This window comes from Pectinophora gossypiella, chromosome 13 (genome assembly GCF_024362695.1).
Source record: "Pectinophora gossypiella chromosome 13, ilPecGoss1.1, whole genome shotgun sequence".
In the NCBI taxonomy this organism is placed as follows: Eukaryota; Metazoa; Arthropoda; class Insecta; order Lepidoptera; family Gelechiidae; genus Pectinophora; species Pectinophora gossypiella.
In genome coordinates, this window is record NC_065416.1 from 14,496,092 (window position 1) to 14,515,244 (window position 19,153).

The window sequence follows — 19,153 nt, forward strand, 5'->3', positions numbered from 1 at the left end:
CTATACGATCACATATTATTTTTGTCAGTATAATGCTATTGTATTAGAAAATTGTGCTTTAAGTGGCTTTAACTTATTAGTGTGCAATAAAGAAGAGAAAACTGCAGTTGGATACAAAAAGTACAGCCTAAAGGTAAGTTGCTTTTATTACTATTTAAAAAAGTTAATATGTACCTACGAATGATATTTTGCATTGACAAAAAACGATGCAACTGTGATACTGTACACAACAGGTTTTGCAACAAACATTTCAAAATAAATCCAATCAATGATAACTCAGGAACAGGAGAAGCTACTGCTCCCAAAAATAGATAGCAACTGAAATTAAATAAGTTTTAATAACGCCACATTACTTATTAAACAAAACACCAAGACTTAGCTAACTTGCAAACGATTGTGACAATGTGACAGTGATAAAAATGTATGAGATTGACATGTTACTTTATCGACAGTGACAGTGTTAAAAATATATGGGATCAGTTCCATACATTTTTAACACTGTCACTGTTGATTGTCATAATCGTTTGCATGTATGGGATTGACATAAGGTGACATGTTAGTTCCATACATTTTTATCACTGTCACTGTCGATTGTCATTTCGGCAGCAAATGTACATTAAGTCACGTCAAAAAAAAATACTGTTGAATGTCGTAATCGTTTGCAAGCTGGCTAAGGTGCTGAAACAATAATGGTAAACCTACTTCGATTTAGAACCAAACGATTCACTTTCACAACATCGCAAAAGTCATAAATAAAAGGAATCTTGTTACCTTCACCAATTAAGTTTTACCAAACATGGTAAGGAGGTGCAAAACAAGCTTTTCTAGTAGTTTTCTTATGTCTCGACGATTGTGTTACTTTTTATCGACAACTATGAACAATAGTAAATGTTTTGCTTCACAATTGCTTCCCAGTATTTGCCAGCTATTGTTATATTAGTCTTCGGGAGTTTTTTGTCAAAATATTTTATTTTATTTTATTTTTATTTCTAGGAGAACCAACAGTTATCAAAAACAAGTTAAAGACTGGAATAACAACATCAAAACCAATTAAAGGTTCTCACAAATAGAATTAGAATAATTAGTTACAAAAAAAAAGCGTTGAGTCTTGACTTGACAGTAAGCAACGTTGTAGAAGATTGAGTTCCGCACGCACAATAGAAGTTAAATGATAAAAACAACAAATAGTTAGATGTATACAATAACAAAACTATTATATACAATAATACATAAACAATACATGTATTTTAATACATGTATTGCCATAAAAGGTCAAGTTTAATAATTTGCAACGGGATTTTTATCTACACAATACATAAAATTATTTTACTAATAGATAACCACTATTTCTTAGTAGTTTAGAGTAAGCAGTTATATGTCCTCCCCAATACCGACCCTGCCGGCGTGGTCGTCAATTTCCATCATTCAGCGCTACCGCTTCACTAGTGTCGAATAATTATTTGAAATAATAATCCTGTCAGATGGCGCCCTGAGCTTAGGTTTGCGCCCAACTAGGCCTATTGTAACTTTTGTACCGGATGAGGTGCCCTCAGCGCTCCCCATTTGTCCGGCCAAGTAGATAATGCCACATGCGGCAAATCTACAATGAATCACGTCAAAAAAGTTGTATTTAATTTAAAATGTTCGGTAATATCGTGATATGGCGTCCACATAGGACCATATTTCAATGTACAATCAAAGAGCAAAAGATCAATCACTGAGCCCAGCGAATTATTTGTAAACAGTGGTGAAATTATGAACCATTAGTTGTCATAATTATAAAATTTATGTTTGTAAGTAGATGTTTTTCGTCTATTACAGAAACGACATGTAACCAGGAGGTCTTAAGTTCAACCAAATAATGCATTAACTTCGCAAGAAATTGATTGGACTTTTGCACCTTATCGTACTTACGTATAGAATCATAATATACATAATATCACAGCCTCCGTGGTCTAGTGGTTAAAGCGTTAGGCTCACGATCTAGAGGTCCGGGTTCGATTCCCGATGGGGACATTGTCGAAATCACTTTATGAGACTGTCCTTTGTTTGGTAAGGACTTTTCAGGCTTGAATCACCTGTTTGTCCGAAAAAGTAAGATGATTACGTGCTTCGGAGGGCACGTTAAGCCGTTGGTCCCGGCTATTAGCCGTAAAAACACCTCCACCAACCCGCATTAGAGCAGCGTGGTGGAGTATGCTCCATACCCCCTCCGGGTGATTGAGAGGAGGCCTGTGCCCAGCAGTAGGACGTATATAGGCTGTTTATGTATGCATACGTAATATAGTTACTGATTGAATATTCCAATTTCAATGACTCCTTTTAATATAAGGTACTTAGTAATATATTACTTCCCTATACAACCACAACCAATATATACTACCTTTACATAAGACTCGCTGTCTATTTAACCCTTTCACGGGCGGAGACCATGGGTCATTCATCAATGACATCCTAACCATATGAACCATCGTTCATAATAGATAGTGTGACACCTTAGAATCGGAACGTCATTAGACGTTCTGTCCTTGAAAGTGTTAAAAGTACTTAACTAACAAGCAATAGTTCACCAATGTTTGTCACGTTTTTCCTTGTCAACTGAGCCCTTGTATTTCACAATCACTGTTCACTCGTGCGGGTGAAGTTACAATCGTGCATGCAGATAGAATTCGTTTAACATTGATTTGGTAGGAGAACAGACTCTGTTTATACAGGGTGTTAGTACTTGGCCGGGCAAATGGGGAGCGCAGAAAGCTCTCACCCGGTACAACGATTAAGAAAACAGGCCTGAGGGTGCCCAGTTGGGCGCGAACCTCGGCTCAGGGCGTCGTCTGAGAGGAAAAATATTTGAAAGAATTAATCGACCCTAGTGAGTGGATAGCGATAAGCGCTGATTGAGGGAAATCGTAGACCACGCCGGCGGAATCGGTATCGGGGGGTGTTAGTACCTTTCTTTTTTTTTGTCGTGACTTATTGTAGATTTGCCGCAGATGGCATTAACTACTTGGCCGGACAAATGGGGAGCGCTGAAAGCTCTCACCCGGTACAACGTTTAAAAAACAGGCCTGAGGGTGCCCAGTTGGGCGCGAACCTCGGCTCAGGGCGTCGTCGTCTGAGAGGAAAAATATTTGAAAGAATTAATCGACCCTAGTAGGTCGATAGCGATAAGCGCTGATTAAGGGTGTTCGTCGACCACGCCGGTGGGGTCGGTATCGGAGGGTGTTAGTACCACCTTCTACTTGATTGTACTTACTAAAAACGACCGTTTAGAGTACTTTTGACCTGGGGGGTTAAAAAGGCCACATCGAAGCAATTCATCTCCTAAAGCAATATTGCAATTTGACATTTGCGCATATAAAAGTAAGTGCGCAATGCAAACAAATGTCAAATAGCAATATTGCTTTTTTAGATGAATTGCCTCGATGTGGCCATTTTAACCCCCTGACCTTTCTTTAAAACATCCTGGATTTCATCGCGGTATCCACGCCTAGGCTTTTCCCTTCTCACTCTACCAGTTACACTCACATCACAAATCTGTTTTGTAACTCTACTTTGGAGACCTAATCATAAAATTATACCTACCTAACCACTTACTATAAGTAATTGGGTGTACGGTCACGAGCATTAATATGATACACTTTGGTACCATGTCACATTAACTTTTTTCACAAATTGAACTGTAAGTCTCACTAAATGTCAAATATGTTAGTGCGACAGAGTCCTAAAGTGGGTACATCATATTGCTCATGACTGTACTAGGTTCAAGATAAATTATGAAATTTTGATTACTAAGTAAAGACAGATCTAAAACCAAGAAAAAACATTTTATTTTTTCTATTTAACTTTATCTATGAATTTTAATCAAGAAAAACGTAATAATAAGTCCGACATTTTATCACGTTTTCTATGACGTCACAGTGTGCTTTTTCATACAAATTCCGTATTAGTTTCGTGTTTTGACGTTTAGTAAAAAGTAACTGTTGTGACAAGTTAGAAACTAGCGTATTTATCATACCACAGCTTAACAAATTATAAGTTAGTACTTTTAATTCCCCCTAGGTGCTATTTAAGTATCAATTTTACTATCAAACCAGTTACTGTGAATTAGTAATTTATTCAGTAAGTAGTATCTAGTTTTGAATCTATCTCTCGGAGTAGCAATGACCCAGATGGGTGCAAGGTACATTTAAGCCATACATACATTAATACATTATGGTACAGGACCATGTATGGTCTAACTGGACTAGGACCCTGACTTGCCCTTCACTTTTAGATTTAGTCATACGTTTTATTACTTTTTTGTTGCTATTTTAAACGCAAAGGGAAACGAGTTCAGTCACATAATAAGTTGCAATCGTCCTTCTAAAAATATACTTCTCAGAAAACAATATTTTTTTCCGAATTTTCTTTCAACTAAATTTGAATTTGGAACATTAACATTAAGAATTAAAAACCTGTAAGTATTTAAGGTAATGATCCAATTAAAAAAAAAAATATGGCTGTTATTTTACTTTTTTTTAATAAATTGCCCGAGTAGGTAGGTACGCCAATCATATAGCTGGTTATATTTCCGTTTTTACTATTCCTAAACAATAACGGTTTATACAAAAGTCAAATAAATGACTCGATAAGTGGGGTCGTGTCGAAACCGCAACAAAACCTCGGGTAGGATGCGGCGATGCGCTCGCGCCGATGCAGTCGTGATATGTCGCAGGGCTCCTCTCACCGTGCTAGGTTAATGTATACAACTATCTAGAACTACACGACTTTGTGATCATTTGGCAGGAGATGAAACACGTTTGGGTTATGCTTCTGTGTTAATTAAAAGTCGAGTGAGATTTTAACACTTTCAAGGACAGTTCGTCTACAGACGTTCCGATTCCAAAGTGTGAACCACCAATGACCCCATGGTCTCTGTCCGTGAAAGGGTTAATATTGTTTATTTCACGTTTTTATTTATTCATAGAATACCATCGGACAGAGTTAAAAAAGCCACATCGAAGCAATTCATCTAAAAAGAAATATTACAATTTGACATTTTCCCTCCCTCTAACAAAAGTTAACTCCTTATTATATTTAAATTACATACATACATAAACTCAGGCCTATTTTCTATATTTAAATTACAATTTTCAAAATGGAATCGTATTATGATAAGACATATGTTTAATTTAATTTATTAATTATTACTTTTCAACTTTTTTCTATTTTGTTATTTTCTCTCAACCAAGACTTTCTGGAGGTGGAGGTTTAGGCTCCAGTCTCTACAAATATTAACATCAATTTTTGTAGAGGAATTAAAAAAAATACTTACATGAAATTACTTAGATTATTTTTTTTATAGTAGACCAAATATTTATCTTATCTATGGACCAATGAGTTACTTATTCATATAACTTAGGTGCTGTTTTCACTAACACAGTTAGCTCGACCATTATAGACGGCGGCTCACTACCTATCACGTTGGTGTAACAGAAAGCTCGGTGAGGTGGGGGGTACTTAGTTAATTTTACGATGGATGTGCTGACTACCCCAATTGGGATATAGTCGCGAGCTTATGTTATTGTTTGTTTCGGAATTTATCCAATCTAGTCTTTGTATTAGGTAATAATTACATACTATCAAACCCCACTGAGCAACAGTTCCATTAAAACCTAAACTACTTAATGGTTCGATTAAACTCGCACTGACAACGCGTTTTGCAACGCGGTGCGTTGTGTCGGCGGGTCACAACACAACACAATCGCGCCTGCGCCTGCGATCATTACGCTGATGTGTAGAGCCAGAGGTTGACGGTACCAACCATAGAGCACGGAAACATGCTTGATCGCTAGTTGGCCTGACACGGCGTAAATGGCAGATTTTCTTTTCCAGAATTGAAAAATAAAAATAGTTCTCAAGAACTCGTTAGATGGCGCTTAACCAACTAACGTTACTGGGCCATTGCCAGGTGTTACGAACTATTAAGAGACTTTTGTTTTCCTCGTTATTAGTTCACGCCATCTATCCAGCAACTAGGAAACAAATTAAAAAAAAGAAAGGCCTTCATTATCATTAATTAATAAAGACCTTTAAAAACTTTAATACATTTTGAATATTCTTGTTATTAACAAATTATGGACTACGATCTGAAACTTTTTATTATTATATAGTATTATTATTAAAATGTTTCATAAACTCCTTATTAATAAAAAAATGCCAAGGAATAGCTAGTCTTTTGCAAGAGTCTTTGACATTCATTTGCAGGAGCCAAAGAAAAATGATTTCAAAATAAATGCGATATCCGCCTCTAATAGCGGTGAAACGTAATTAAATTCCGTGCTCTGTGGCATCAACATTAATTGTCATTGGTAGACCACGTTTTGAGTCATTTGCATTGTGTAATTCAGTCCTTAGAGGAAATTATGGTTCTTTTGCTTAACTGCTTTTAGCCTAGAGCTGCATCGATCATGATCGAAGATCTTTTATGGACAACTCTTGCTACAAAACGATTTAATTTAAGTACATCGATATCTTGAAGTCGAATCGATTGCGAATGAAAAGCTGATGATGATTGGCCTTTTGTAAAGATGTTCAATTTAACGTCATCATCAATAGTTTAAGAGCCACACTCTTGTCGGTGTATCATTCTCCATGCTACTTTTTAGGACAGTGGTTTCTCTCTTACCTCTCATCCCCCAATTGCTCCGTTTTCCACAGGGCCCGCTTACCTAACCTGAAGATTTGACAGGTCCGGTTTTTTACTTTCCAACCCGCGAAGGGAAAACCAACCCAATACAGCAGGGTCTGTATAACAACCGCGCCGCGCGCGGCGCGAATTATATTGAGCGTTTCGACCAATAAACGATATTATGAATGCTATCTACCGTCAAACGGCTATTGGTCGAAGGCCGCGATATAATTCGCGCCGCGCTCGGCGCGGTAGCCGTGCAGAGCCTACAAGTTGTCACATACCTCCGAAAATGCATTTCTCAGGAATGTAGGTTTATTGAAATAAGTTTTTACATTATGCATTGAAACCCTGTCTCCCAAACTAGGCGAACTTGTGTCTTGGGAGACAGTGCCTGTTGACTTTTATTTGGAAATTAAATCAAGTTAATAATATTATCGAAGAGTTCCTTTATTCGAGACCTCGCTTCTCAAACATCAAAATCTAATTGCAAGACAACGACCTTCTTTTAAAAGGTAGTATGACGGTAGCTAATTCCATCGCAATTCCTCTACAGATTTAATAAGCGATCGTTTGTCCTAACAAATGGTATAACGTACAACTACTAGTTATTCTCGTTCCCAAATTAACTGATATTATCGCATTAACTAAAGGTTATTCGGTACTCGCATCAATTGGTAACTTGTTTGTATACCGTCGGCATAAAAACGTCGATTTCATTGCATACCTTACTGAGAGTAAACTGAATAGATTTAATTTATTTTTAAATGCAATCAACTGGCTCGAGGCCTTTGAAATGTGGTGTTGGAGAAGGATGAAATGAACAAGTTGAACAGAAAGGGTTACTAATGAGAAAGTGCTCGTAAGAGTAAGGGAAAAGAGGCAAATATTGAGAGTTATTGAGGGCTGAAGAGGCAAGATGATTGGACACTTAAAGACACGACAAATTTATTACAATCATAGAAGGGAAGTTACAAGGAAAGAGAGGAAGGGGAAGACCAAGAAGAGCTTACATGGAACAAATTAAAGAGAAGGCGAACGTCGTGTCTTATTAGGAGTAAAAGAATTGGCATTTGATAGATAAGAATGGAGAATCCTACACCGACAAGAGCGTGGCTCTTAAATTAGTGATGATGCTTCAACTGATTATTGGAGCTGTGGTCACTTTGGTCCTGCGGTTTACCGGCTTGCTTTTCAAACGGGGAGCGTCGGTTCGAACCCGGTATCAAGCACTAATGAAGTATTAATTTATCTTAAGTGTAGTTTTCACTAACACAGTTTTCTCGACCATTATAGAAGGCGATGTGGCCACCTTACCCGGGTATCTGTATAATATCTGTTTAATAATCTATAAGTAGTGGTATGGTATAACAAAACCAGGTACGCTCAATCCTATGACAAGCCGCCATTGCTAGCCCTTTGATGACGTAAGCGTTACCACTGTGTTACCGTTAAATTGCTATCTCTAACATTCCAAGGACGAAAATTTTAATTTTGAAAATTAAGTGAGTTACTGTTACTTGTCACATATATAAAAATCATTAAAACTGTAAATAAATCTTTTACTAAAATTTCAAAATTGCCTTGCAAAGTAAATTAATAACATTGGTCGTGGGTAATTATTTTTTTACGAAATGGCAACGCGGGGTGGGATGACGTCAGCTGGGCTAACCTCGAAATGTTAGCTGTCACTTTTGAGCGTACCTGTGAGCTTAGCACCGTAAGCACGCGACTGTTTCTCGCCGCGACAGAGATACTTAAGATATGAAACTAAAACTAATTTATTTTTAAAAAATCTAATAACAATGCTAATTAAAAAGAGCAATTATGCTGTAGACAAATTTTTATTTGATAAGTTTTAATTTAATACACACTTCCTCTCTTCCCTTCAACGTTGCTGTGCCCTACAGGGTCCATATTTTAGTTCCTATGCCTATGTAACACCCCATTGGGATGGAATGCAATAAATAATTGAGAATTGAATTGATCATCTGTCTCTCTCTGTGCTGTGCAGTACTGTGAGAGAGTGACGGGTGATGTATGTCGAGGCGAGAAAGAGTCGCGCGGTTACGGTGCTAAGCTCGCTGATTTTCTTATACCATGAGTTGAGTAGTGGTATGATATTTCTGGCGGTTCGATTCCACAATGGAGAAACAACATGGCGCATTGTAGCATCTCGATTGCGCGACCCACTTGACTCACACCGGTTTAGGGATCCATTCGTTAGGTAACGTTTATTACGTATGTTTGTACCTACAGATTACCTTGGAACAAATACGTATTGTCTTTACTTATACCTATTAATATTCTTCGTCTTAGAAAGTATTAATAAAAAAAACTAACTAAAAAAATATATTAAAACAATAAAAATAATAAATAAATTAAATAATAATAATAATACCATGTTGCTGCCTTGCCGTCCAGTCGCGTCGGCTAGATAGGTGGCCCATCCAGTGAGTGGCGAGTCACCGCCTGCTCATTGTATCCATGTTACCAACATTGGTCGAGCAGGCGCCATAGTCCCCCATAGCTCCAGTATCCCGGTCCACTAACCCCCAACCCAATAGCCCAGTTCCCTTTATTCCCATAATCTGCAATAGTCCTACACGAACCGGGGATTGTCTTTGGGTGCACTCCCATAGTGCATACAGTCACACAACATTTAGATTAAATTGTCTTAAGGGGCCTCTACGTGTTGGCTTCGGCCCCACGCACGCCTTCCAAAAGTCCGGGCCTCCATAGGCCCGAGATATGAAAAAGACACACAAATAATAATAAATAAAATAATAAATAAAAAATATATATAATAGATAATTAATTAATTGAAATTAACTTAGTCTAGAGAGAAAAATCTATTTAAGGGAATCATAAGTTTGACTCGATATCTTGCCGGGTTTTTTATATCATATTTCTAATAATTCCCCATTCCCAGTGTTAGTCCAACGTGATAGGTTAGCCCAGTCATGTGCCGTTCCCGGGAAAGATCCCAGGGAATGTTCCCGTTGTAAAATCTCTTTAATAGTAACGACCTCTGTAGTCCAGCGGTTGAGCGTTGGGCTCACGATCCGGAGGTCGTGAGTTCGATTCTCGGTGGGGACATATCACAAAAAATACTTTTTGGTCCCTAGTTTGGATAGGACATTACAGGCTGATCACCTGATTGTCCGAAAGTAAGATGATCCGTGCTTGGGAAGGCACGTTAAGCTGTTGGTCCCGGTTACTACTTACTGATGTAAGTAAGTAGTCGTTACATGAGATATGTCAGGGGCCTTTGGCGGCTCAATAGTAACCCTGACACCAGGGTTGATGGGGTTGGTACTTCACCTCGCAACCCACACGATAGAAGAAGAATATAGTAAGGACATTGGCTACATTTTTTGTGCTCTGGTATTATCTGCCTAAAAGTTTGCCAATAAAGCTCTTTTTACAAAAGTCTTGCGCCTTTTTACTACTGGGTGGCACATCATTGGTTGAGACGTATCATTCTGTATACCCTACCTCTACCTATGTACAGTCATGAGCAATATAATGTACTCACTTTAGGGCTCTGTCGCACTAACATATTTGACATTTAGCGAGACTTACAGTTCAATTTGTGAAAAAAGTTAATGTGACATGGTACCAAAGTGTATACATATTAATGCTCGTGTTCGTACTAGTTAGTCATGTGACTCATAGAGCACATACAACATACCTCACAGCTGCACGGCAGTGCGGTATGACACACATTCAGGCTTTGTGCAAGCTACCAGCTTAATCACCACGTTGCATTCATAATTTGCCATGTGAAGTGTTGTGTTGAAGCAGTAATAGGATAGATTTCAACTAATCAAATCAGTTACATTTTACTAAACGTCAAAACACGAAATGACTACGGAATTTGCATGAAAAAGCAACATGTGACGTCACAGAAAAACGTGACAAAATGTCGCACATATTATTACAATTTTTCTTATTGAAACTCATAAATAATTTAAGTCTAATCTAATCTAATCTAGCCTACAAGATCCCACTGCTGGGCAAAGGCCTCCCCTTCTTCTTTCCATTTTTTGCGGTCCTGTGCGTACTCCGGCCAGTCCCTCCGGCAAGCGTCCAAGTCGTCACGCCATCTCTCTTTCGAGGTCTGCCACGACGCCTGTACCCGTCATGAGGCACCCAATGCGTGACGATCCGTGCCCACCGCTCAGGGTGCATGCGACAAACATGTCCGGCCCAATCCCATTTGAGTTTGGCGGCTTTTCGTCCCACATCAGCGATTCCCGTTTTTGAACGCATAATTTCAATAGCAAAAAAAATTTGTTACCTTTAGATCTGTCATTATTTACTTAGTATTTAAGTAATCAGAATTTCATAATTAATCTTTGACCTAGGAAACTACCGAATTTATTGTCCTTAGCACGTGACAATCATAGTCTTATTTCACGCATTTACCCTATTAGGCCGAACTACAAGTCGATGCAAGATAAATCTTTAACTACTATTCAAATTCAAAAATATCTTTATTCAGTAGGTAACATAGTTACACTTTGAATCGTAAATTTTTACATAACGAACGTCTCATCCGCCTAAAACTACTGCAGCTTCTCACAACCTGTATAGCCGGTGAAAAGAAGCTGCAAGAAAAACCTTTGCACAGGGCCCTAGACGTTCTTTTAAAAAAAAAAACATTTATTAAACAGAACGACCAGTTCAGTACAATTAGTGATTATATTTCAATATACTTAGATAACATTTTACAATAGCCTCAATGCGCGGTAAGAATTAGATCTGTCAAAAGTACGTCAGCTAGTGTTGTGACGTCGTCATAGTGATGTATCAGTCGATATTACGTCGATCGATTATTACTTTTTATACCTACATACGTAGCAGGCTGCCTATAACCCCAAAGGGGTTAGTCAGAGGTATATATTATAATATACGCCTACTCCTCGCCAGCTATGTCTTAGTCCCACGTAATAGGGGGCAAGATTTTTGTTATTAACCGGGTACAAATCCTGGAAACTACGTGATATCAAGTATATCCAAACGTGAATTCAAACTCATAAAGTCGAAATCGTTTCAAGCGTGAGCCGGGATTCAAACCAACACTCGAACTTACTCTCAGTCATTCGAACTTACTTTTTAGAAATTAATAATTGTTTTATATTTTTCTTAATAATTCCATGTAATATAATTTAGCTTTTCCTTGTATATCTTTAGTCTTCATTTTGTAATAGGACGATAAAACATTATTTCTCTTGTGTTGGAAAAAAGTGGCTTTACTTCGTTACATAATATCTGCCCACCCCTTTAGGGATAATTGGCGTTGGAATCTTTGCGATCATGATAACCAGTTTTTAAAATTAAGGAAAAGGATCTCTGGGGATAAAGAAGTAAACAAGCAAAGAGATTTGGTTTATTTTACAATTCGTAAAAACTCTATTCTACTCCAACATAGCTTGGTATATCTTCTCTTCTTTTCTCTACTCTTCTCTTGTTCCCACTCTCTTCTTTGTCTTCAAAAGGTCATCTGAAACAAAAGAAAATCATATTAGATTCGACTTTTAAAAATCTCTATTATACTAGTTTCCAACTAGTCAAATCAGTTAAGTACTTTGTACTAAACGTCAAAACACTAAAAAAAATAACTACGAAATTTGTATGAAAAGCACACTGTGACGTCATAGAAAAACGTGATAAAATGTCGGACTTATTACTACGTTTTTCTTGATTTAAATACATAAATAAGTTAAATAGAAAAAAGAAAATGTTTTTTTTTAGTTTTAGATCTGTCTTTATTTAGTATTTCATAATTTATCTTGAACCTAGTACATCTCATTAAATACCTAACTCGCAAAACTAGTTAGAATTTCACTACGCTTTCAGTTAATTTCACTAGTTGATGCGATTTTCTCGCACGATCAGTGCTGCATTCCAAGCTAGTCTGGTCTATCGAAGTATAGTTAATCTGTATCTCAATCAAACAACGTTGTTCATACAATAAAATCACGCCATAAATCTTAGTAGGGCGAGCAGAACCACATGTCATTAGAAAACATGCAATTTATCATAAGGTGTAAGGATATCAATCTGTCGCTTTTATTAACGAGACCAAACCACCTGAATGTCCAAAAGTAAGATGATCCGTGCTTCGGAAGACACGTTAAGCCATTGGTCCCGGTTACTACTTACTGATGTAAGTAAGTAGTCGTTACATGAGCCATGTCAGGGGCCTTTGGCGGTTCAATAGTGACCCTGACACCAGGGTATGGTAATTCACCTCACAACCCACACGATAAGAAGAAGATTAACGAGGAGGTTCTCATTTCGATTTATTTTATTGTTATTTCTCATCCTTATTGAAGTTAATAGAGCTACAGATCTTAACAAAATGATTCAAATTAGTTTTGAAAAATTCGTTTCTTAAAATTGACTTCACCGGAAATCGACTTCAGTACCTCTGTTTAGCAGTGTCTAGCCATTACACTTCATAAAATATATCGTCATAAAAGTAACATAAAAACTACCACAATATAAATATAGAAGATAGCTATCTTCCAACTATTCTACCCACATAACGTAACACCACGCCTGTAAGGGGTAGCACGAAGGGTAAGGAAAGGGGGGGAGGTATCCATCCACTTCTCCCCAGCTTTAATAGAGGCCCAGAACAGTTACTTTTAAGGTCTTTGGGCCTTAAGATCTATGTTCACACCATAGTCCTTTCTAACCGACAAAACAAGTCCGATTTCGCGGATCACGAGTGAAAACACAGATGATCAGCTGTTTTCACTGTTAAAACAGTATAGCGCACGATCGCAGCATCCAAGAGAAAACGGCTTTCTCTGCGCAAGAGTTTACCCGCGCTTATCTAACTATAGCTAGCTGGTTTCGATACTTATGCAACGTAGGTCAATCGATCGAATGTTTAAGTATTTTTGAATTTTGTAATTCGAAAAAAGAATTCCATTGATTTTATACTTTTTTTACAGATGTTTTGTTAAAAATAAAAACGTTGGTAAATAGGTAGTTACCTAGTAATTTGACATTTACGGGCTGTTAATGTTGAAGTAATGTTTATTAAAATGGGGGCTTTTACAATTTTTTTTAAGGCGGAAAGAAAATCGCAATAAGCAAAAAAAAAAACAAAGGGCACCTTTTTTGGCCAGTATTTATTATCGGAACGCGTGTACATTTTTTTCGAAGTACCTCGCCTGGGCGCGGCCTGTTGACTCATTTGATTGGTACTTATGGTTCGTTATGCAATACCAACCTAAGAATACCAACTTGAGAATATGGCACCTACCAACCTAGCAGTAGCCACCTACTCACTATTGTACTCTTTGTTCGACTGTTAATACTTTTTAATAATTACGTGTAGGGCGATTAACGGAGGCTAATTATGATGTTCGCGAAGCGTGTTTTTATTACTGTGTAGGTACTTTTTTGTTGCATGCTTTATAAACACTATATTTCAATATATTTGTAGGTTACTGCAAGGAACGGAACGTTATATCTTCTTCTATCGCGTGGGTTGTGAGGTGAGTATCAACCTCATCAACCTTGGTGTCAGAATTACTATTCAGCCGCCAAAGGCCCCTGATATGGCTCATGTAACGACTACTTACTTACATCAGTAAGTAGTAACCAGGACCAACGGCTTGACGTGCCTTCCGAAGCACGGATCATCTTAATTTTGGACAATCAGGTGATCAGCCTGTAATGTGCTAACCAAACTAGGGACCACAAAATAATTTTTGTGATATGTCCCCACTGGGAATCAAACCCAGGACCTCCGGATCGTGAGCCCAACGCGCAACAACTGGACCACGGAGGTCGTTATATTATTTGTGATTTTTTTTTAATTAAATGAAAGATTTTTCTTCTGTCCTTGACACCTTGGCATTGGCCCAATAACGTAGTTGGTTAGAAGCGCCATCTAACGAGTTACTATTTTTTACTCTTATTTTTTTCTATTTTCTTTTTATAAATTCTAAAAGAGAAAATCCCATTTCAACAAAAAAGCAGCCAGTGTCCTTACTATTAAAAACTTTACAACAGCATCATTCAAACATTTTTTTTTTCTTGAATGGCTTCGCCTTTGCATTTAGCCAATCACCAAAGTTAGGGAAACATGGATATAGAATTAACGGAAAGACACGGAAAAGGATTAGTTTGGGATGATTCATTCAAACATTGCGAACGACACATCACCGCTTACGAGCGTGTTGTATTATCTTTTTTTTTCGATGTAACTTATTGTAGATTTGCCGCAGATGGCATTAACTACTTGGCCGAACAAATGGGGAGCGCTGAAGGCTCTCACCCGGTACAACGTTTAAGACAACAGGCCTGAGGGTGCCCAGTTGGGCGCGAACCTCGGCTCAGGGCGTCGTCTGAGAGGAAAAATAATAGTGGGTCGATAGCGATAAGCGCTGAATGAGGGAAATCGTCTACCACGCCGGCGGGGTCGGCATCGGGGTTGTAATATCTGTTCTAAAAAAAAAATACTTTCAAGACATTACTAAACGAAACAAAACATCAAAAACACGTTCCATTACACACTTTCTTTCAAAATACGTTCCATTCATGGCGTTGTCCAAATTATCCAATAACCACTTTCGCTTTCATCTGATTGTCCAGCAGTACGAGTAGTAGGTACAAGCTACGGGCGTGCCCAACCTGTTATGTCGATGATCTTGAATGGAATTTACATAATTCGCATACCGACACGTTTCATAACAAACGTTCGCAAATGAGCTTTCTACTTAACGACCTAGAAGCAAGCAATCAGTCAATTTGCTTTTCCGTATAGACGAGTCAATATCGGCTAAATTAATTAATAGGCTACTTGACAACCTAGTCAAATCAGATACTTTTTACGAAACGTCAATACGATAGTTTGTATGGAAATACTGTCCTGTGACGTCATCAATAAAAGCGGTCAAATGTCGTACTCATTGTTAAGTACTTAATTCATTAATAAAATACGGAAATAAATCAGAAAGTAAAATTAGATTAAATTATGGTCATCATAGACTAGCTTCTAATTTTAGATTAGCATTTTATAATTTATACCTTTATTATCTTTGACCTAGTCAAATATTTGGGATTATTGCACAATAAAGTAATTGATTAATTTATCTAAAATGCAGTTTTCACTAACACAGTTGGCTCGTCCATTATAGATGGCGATACGGCTCACCACCTATCATGTTGATCTAACAGAAAACTCTGGGTACGCTTCAACATATCTGATGGCAAGGAAGTAGAGCGGCTGCCTGGATACTTAGTTCATCTTGCGATGGATGTCCGCTTACCTAACCTGAAGATTTGACAGGTCCGGTTTTTTACAGAAGCGACTGCCTGTCTGACCTTCTAACCCGCAAAGGAAAAACCAGCCCAATACAAGTTAGGTCACATACCTCCGAAAATGCATCGATTTTTGTTAACGAAATCTCGCAATAGACATACTAGGTAAATATTTGTGTTCTATTTTTTTCCCGGATAGAAATTAATTGAAAGAAATCCGAGGTTTTGATGAAGTCAATCATTATTATAGTTAGGTTAGGTTATGTTACATAAAGAAAGAAAGAAAGAAAGAAAGAAAGAAAGAAAAAAATATTTATTTCCCCACACAAAAACACTGTAAGTACATGACAATTTACTAGTTTAAACGGACAGATTACATAACAATTCATTCGCTACTCACCCCATACGGGTCTAAGTTTATGCATGTAAGTTTATGTTAGATGGTTGAGCTAACTAACTATGGTAAAAAATGTGTAACGGGAAATTGGATAAGAGTTGTAATGATATAATGATAGGAAACTCACGTTGATAAGTGATTAGTGACTAGTTTGTGGGTCACTGGAACAACTTTCTAACGTTACGACAGACTTTTTTACTTCTAGAATGCAGATGAATACATGATCACTAATTCAGGAGATAACATAACATTCCCCATTGGGGTAGTCAGAGGTACAATCAAGGAGCAAAAGTTCAGTCACTGAGCCCAGCGAATTATTTGTAAACAGTGGTGAAATTATGAACCATTAGTTGTCATAATTATAAAATTTATATTTTTGTAGACGTTTTTGGTCTATTACAGAAACGACATGGTAACCAGAAGGTCTTAGTGCAACCAGTTAATTTATTACTTTACAAGAACCTGATTAGCTTCTGCAGTTTATCGTACGTCCATCGCAAGATGAATTGAGTTGACATAGTCCAAGCTTTCTGTTAGACCAAAGATAGGTGGCGAGCCGCATCGCCGTCTATAATGGTTGAGCCAACTGTGTTAGTGAAAACTGCACTTAAGGTTTTTATTATCATTGGAGCACGTCCGGTACTAGGGTTTGAACTGGCGCTCCCCGATTGAGAAGCAAACCGCAGAACCACAGCGCCAAAGTCACTTTTTGAACACTCGCTTCTTCTTCTATCGTGTGGGTTGTGAGGTGGATTACCAACCCCATCAACCGGTGTCAGGGTTACTATCGAACCGCCAAAGGCCTCTGACATGACTCATGTAACGACTACTTACTTGCATCAGCAAATAGTAACCGGGATCAACGGCTTAACGTGCCTTCCGAAGCACGGATCATTTTACTTTCGGACAATCAAGTGATCAGCCTGTAATGTCCTAACCAAACTAGGGATCACAAAGTGATTTTCGTGATATGTCTCCACCGAGATTTGAACCTGGGACCTCCGGATCGTGTCTCGAACGCTCAAACCACTGGACCACGGAGGCCATAAACACTCGCTGCGTTCAGTGTTTCTTTGGACAATAATAGGTTGACAAGCAAACAGCTATGACACAGCAGCTTCATACAATAAGCGTTCGTTAATATCAGGTACATACTGCATTGCAGTGCCGTGTTGTTATACAAGTTGATTCATAGAATTCAAGTCAAGGCCGCTGTCGACACTCTGATACGGGCATTATGGTGTTTGATTAGCACTCACTGAATGGTTGTTTCTTAATACTGTGTAAGAATATAGTGAAACATGGTATTGGAACAATAGTAGCTAAAATAGGTTTGAACGCGAACATAATATGGAACAAGTTAGCCGTAAGCTGGCCACAAGTTATTAGAAGACAATTTACAGCTACTTTTGATTTGAAATTTTGTCTGTCGATCAACTTCTAAATGCTTTTTAGATTCTGCTCCGCATCACCCTAATCCCCTGGCAGTTGAGGCCGAATACATCCCGCTTAGGGACGGTACTGAATAGTATCGGCGCCCGAAGGAGAATCCTGACGATCCGATTACTCTAGCCATATAGGCGGCCAATCAGCATGACAACAACACTTCAGGACTCCGATACCGACCCTCAACCGGCGGGGTCGGTATCGGGGACCTGAAGTGTTTGGTGTCGCGAGCTGATTGGCTGCCTCTATGGCTAGAGTAATCGCGTCGTCGGGATCGTATATTACGTCCTTCGGACGCCGATACTTTTCAGTACCGTCCCTAAGCGGAATGTACTCGGAAGCCGCAACTACCAGGGGATTTGGGAGGTGCGGAGCAGAATCGAAAAAACGTTTGGAAGCTAATAAGATTATTTACCCAATTGTCAAGAAACTTTAAGACCATATAATGACTGACAAGTTAAACAGTAACAATGCTCAATAGCAGTTAAAGGTATACTCGTAAAGCTATGACAGGTATGCAGTAAAACACTTATTACCAGTTTGTAACTAATAAGTACTCATTACAATGTCGGCGCATTCTTGTAAACAGGTCGACACTTTACTTATAATTACATTTGATATAGTAAGTTATTGTAATTACATCTGGTATAGGTTTGGTCTCGGAGAACAGGAGTCCTAGTACGGCTTTGAAATAGACCAAGCACCACCCCCTCGCCTCAAAAGGAGCACTGCGGGAAGGCAAGAGAGAAACCACTGCCCTATTTTTCCCTAAAAAAGTAGCATGGAGAAACCTACGCCGATGTTTGACTCTGTGTACTCTAGTAAAAACGGTGCGATGTTATATAATTATGAATGAACACTACTAGTTAAATTTTCACGTAATCATTCGAATTTCAAATGCTAAATTCAAAAATATCTTTATTCAGTAGGTAACATAGTTAAATTATTACATAACGAACGTCTCATCCGTTTAAAACTACTGCAACTTTTCACAACCTGTATAACCGAGCGGGGATAAGGAAGTAACAAAAACCTCAACACAAAGCCCTAGACGTCCTAAAAATACATATTTTTTCTAAGGTCAGAAGGCTCAGATGCCTTTTAAAATCTAAATCCCATTGTTTAACTACTGTGTCTGGAAAACTGGGCCTTACGAGAATATACTTAAGCGAATCGAGCTATTTAAGTTATTGCCAACATAACGCGCGGCAAAATATATGGCACAATGCAAAATTCTTATTGAAAGTTAGACAAGAATATTAGGCATTTTATCATAATATCCTATGGTGTAAAATCGATTATCTAAGTCTCGAATCGATTAGACCTTGAAGTTTGATACAAGGGCAGTA

The 19,153-nt window shown here is 38.1% G+C and overlaps 1 protein-coding gene across 3 annotated transcripts in view; it reads right to left on the reverse strand.

The window, feature by feature from the left end:
* The window catches only part of LOC126372177 (uncharacterized), a 319,771-nt gene that overhangs the window by 88,607 nt on the left and 212,011 nt on the right, over window positions 1–19,153 (reverse strand). The window lies entirely within an intron of this gene.